Here is a 4,633-nt window from a genome sequence, read left to right as displayed (position 1 = left end):
TCAGCCCCCTACGGAAGCAAGGAGACGTCAGCAAGGTCCTGACAGCCCCGACAGCTGTGCTTCTACAGGGCTCAAGCGCTCCTCCGACGGCCACGACATCACATGCACAGGGCACTAACACCTTTCTGACAGCCACGTCGGCATGTACATAGGGCTCTGGCTCCTCTCTGCCGGACACGTTAGCATATTGCTACACCCCCATTGTACACCTGGGACCTCTCCTTACATCTATAAAAGGAAGGTCCGGGGCCCTCGTACAAAAGGGTGGCCGCACGGGAGGACGGACTGACAGACAGGCTCTCTCCCTCTCTCGCGAACGCTTGTAACCCCCTACTGCAAGCGCATCCGCCCTGGGCGCAGGATAACACGAGCCATGGTTCCCTTTTTTCCCTCTTGTGTTCCATCTCGCGCCGACCCATCTGGGCTGGGACACGCAGCGACAATTTACTCGTCGGTCCAGGGACCCCCCGGGGTCGAAACGCCGACAATCAGCAAAAATAAGCTTTAGAGCATAAGTCACATCTATACATGGGTTGTAGTTCAAAGTGCCCTTTCTGCCCTAAACCTTGTCATTTTTGTATAAGATAGCCCCCTTCTGCTCTACCTCCCAAACTTTTAGGAAAGCTTAATTAAGCCAGTAAGAAGCTACTAGAATTTTTGTAGAATTTTTGGAAATTTCTAGAATAGGAGCATAGTTCAACCTACCCCCATAAAAACCTTTTAAAGCAAAGGACGAAAGGAGCTTTTAATTCCTAGCATGCACACGGGACATATATGTTGCATACATTCTCATGTATTTGCATTCATTAGATTGCAATCTCGCGGACGGAGAGTACATATTGATCCAAGAACAGGAGACACAGCAAGAGGAAGCCCGGGAACCAGCTCCTGAGCCCGTCGTCGAAGAACCTTCCGCCACACCCGCATTTGTAGGCAAGCCCCGGTTTTATGCATAACCGTTTATATATGCTATTTTACTACACTTAATGTTTGGAGGTTTGTATTGTGCACTTAAGTGTAGGAGTTGTGTGAAACCCTAGTTGCATGAACTCAGGTTTTTCTTGAGATGGATACTAGTATGGTAGGTCGAGTAGTTGCTATGCTAGTTCAGGATCTCGGTAGAAGTCGAGTGGTTTTTCTAGCACTCGCGCGAGGTCAGGAATTGATTGTATCCACTTGATACTGGAACTATGATGGTCTGTGGACACGGATCCATGGGGATGCCTTGTCTACGAGATGAAACTGGAATAAGGATTAATGTGTGGTACCGTGTGTCAAGCGTTGAACGTACTAAACACATGTCAGGAAATATGGTAATCGATAAGCCTAGTACCTGATTGACCCGCCCGCAGACTTTCCCCCTCATCGGACCTAAGACGGAGTCTCCCATGCTAGCTATGGTGGGTACAAGTGCGGCCATTGCACGACGGCGGTTGGGGTCAATGGAGCATTGTATGCCAAGGCCGTGAGCCCTGATATGTTGACGGGGAATCGATGGGGACGGCTGATGTGTGTGGGGATGGAGTGCCCCTACATATCGTGTGCTTAGGTTTACCTTGCAAGGTTAAAACTCGATTTGAATTGTCTGCTTCTCGTAGCTAATGAGACTGCTTGATATGTGCTGCTACATCTAGTAAGAAGTGAAATGAAGTCTCATGATATAAAGTGTTGCTTGCACTAAATGCTTGTTACCATGTATGTTAGAAGGATGCAAACCTAGCTTAAGGAATGTTATAGAACTTGAAAAGCTAAAACTTGTTTTAGACTTAGTTAGTGCTTTTGGCAAACCAACCCCCTCAACCAAACAACCTCATGGTCTAGAGGTAGAGGAGTAGACTCCTCACAACGGGTAAGTCTAGCTAAGTATTAGTATACCTAGTCTTGCTCATGGCATCATTTTTTTACAGGTTCACTGCAAGACATGGTTGATGGTGTGACTTGGCCTGCCACCCTGCCACCGGGTTGGATGGTCGAGTGGGATGCCACTTCGGCAGGAGAGGACCAGGAGGAGTAGTGGGTCAGGCCTTGCCCTATTCCTCGTTATCGGCGTTATTCATCATCTGCTGCAATATTAAGAACACGATTATCTTTTATCAAACTCTGCTTTATGTAATAACTTAAGTACTTTAACTTGTGATTTCATGTTTATTGCACTTTCTCTGAGTATCACCATCAAGTGAGCTAATGATACTTGATCCTTGGTAAGTGGCTTTATCGGACTAGATCTGAGGAACTGGCGGGCTATTCCGATTTAAGTGTGTTGCTGCCTTCACGGCGTGACTCAGGCAGTTAAGCTAGAATAATCTAGACGGTTCTACCACACATCCTGTCTTGGTACAACACGTCCAATGAAGAGAGCGATTAGAAGAGAGTTCACAACGACTGACTCAACGGACAAAGATTATATAATAACATAATTCCACCATATATAGACCAAATAAGAGAAAGTTTGTGAGATCAAGTTTCTAAAATAAGTCACATGAACTCAAACTTATACAAAAGATAGATCAAAATATGAAGTGGTTACTAAAGTCAGGCATCAATAAAAAACTGGATGCGCTCCATACAAATCATAGTACTTCGTAGCAATTAGCCAATTACTAAAGTTTAAAACCAACAAATAACTTTTCCTTTTACTGTTAGCGTGACAAATCATTGCTGCTCCACCAAATTCAGTAACCTCAAACACCATGGAGTCTATTGCACCAATGTGGTATCAGAAACGACCTAATGCATGTAAGAGCTAAGAACACAAGGAACAAGCACCCTATGGTAGTGCTCGCATGGATCTCCAAATCCTAACATATATTTTGCAGGATTCATGAGCCATCATAGGAAGAACACAAACTATGTGCATACAATAAATAAAGTATTAACACACCCAAATTATGTTTAGTCCTTAGCACAATAAAAAACTAACATCCAAACAAACAAAGGAACATCACAGTGATTTTTGCAATGACAGAAGAATGGGTGAAAGGTACATAGAAGTGGTATAAGTGGCCCCCGACACCACTCAGGTGAGGTGGCGAACCCGTTGGTGGGGCCATAATTGTGCGTTGCTTCTAAGTCGTCATGCATGTGGCCCTCGCGCCTGGTGACCTAAATTGAAAAGGCGTACCTATGGGTCCTCATCCTAATTTCATTCAATACCATGGATTATGCTCCTGGACCTTGTCAAGCATGATTTCAGGAACCTGTCCTTTGGTCAGGATAAGTGAGAGCATCTAGAGGGGGAGTGAATATGTGATCCTACAAAATGAGCTCTAAACAACACAAACTTGGTTTACAATATGTGTTAGTGAAAACTAAATCCAAGTTGGGATGATAAGAGAGGAGGGAGAACTCTTGAAAGTCGCCTAGAGGGGGGGGTGAATAGGCGAAAGCTGAAATTTATAAACTTAAACACAGACTAAGGCTGGAGGTTAGCGTTAGAATTAAATCCAAGTGCGGAAGATTGTTTCTCTTGCTATGAGTTGCTCAAATAATGCGGATGACGTTTGGGAGCAAACTCAAATTAATATTTGCAAGGAAACTTTAAAGAGAGGAAAAGAGGGCAAACAAATCAAATGGAAATCAAACACGAGTGAACACGATGATTTGTTTTACCGAGGTTCGGTTCCAAAGAACTTAGTCCCCATTGAGGAGGCCACAAAGGTCGGGTCTATTCCAACCATTTCCCTCTCTCAAGCGGTCACTTAGACCGGATGAGCCTTCTCCTTAATCAATCGGGTCACTAAGACCCCGCAAGGATCACCACACATTTAGGTGTCCCTTGCTAGCTTTACAAAGCACTTAAGAATAAGAATGAGAAGGAGAGAAGGCAATCCAAGCAACAAGAGCGCAAATGAACAAAAAAACTCTCTCTCACAAGTTACTAAGAGGTTGAGTTGATTTTGGGACTTGGAGAGGATTTGATCTTTGTAATTGTGTCTTGGAGTGAATGCTTTTGCTCTTGTATTGAATGAGGATCTCAGAAAACTTGGATGCTTTGAATGGAGATGGTTGGGGGTATTTATAGCCTCCAACCACTTCCTAGCCATTGGCTGACTTTGCTAGCGATGGACACACCGGACAGTCCGGTGGCGCATAGGACAGTCACTGTTCACTGTCCGGTGCGCGCCACGTCAGCGCGCCTGTTGGGGTTTGGAGCTGGTCGACCATTGGAACCCTTGTCCTGTAGCTGCACCGAACAGTCCGGTGCCACACTGGACATGTCCGATGACTTCTGCGCTCTAACTTCTGCCACGCACTGTTCACTACTGTTCACTTTTGCAGTCGACCGTTGACGCCAGTTAGTCGTTGCTCCGCTGGCTCACCGGACATGTCCGGTGCACACCGGACAGTCCGATGAATTATAGCGGTGTGAGCCTAGAGAATTCCCGAGAGTGGCCTGTTCGTTTGGTCGAGGGCCTGGTGCACCGGACAGTGTCCGGTGCACACCGGACAGTGTCCGGTGCACACCGGACAATGTCTAGTGCGCCACTTGGCAGCACACTCTCATGTCTTGCTCCAAATTTGATTGTGTCCCCAACTGAATTTTTTTCTTGGTTTGTATTGAACCTTATGCACATGAGATGAAAGATATCTAGACAAACTAGTTAGTCCAAGTGGTTTGTGTTGGACGTCAACC

The sequence above is a fragment of the Zea mays genome, chromosome 4, assembly GCF_902167145.1.
Source record: "Zea mays cultivar B73 chromosome 4, Zm-B73-REFERENCE-NAM-5.0, whole genome shotgun sequence".
Classification (NCBI taxonomy): domain Eukaryota; kingdom Viridiplantae; phylum Streptophyta; class Magnoliopsida; order Poales; family Poaceae; genus Zea; species Zea mays.
The sequence above is the reverse complement of the archived record's forward strand: the minus strand, read 5'-3'. Positions refer to the sequence as shown.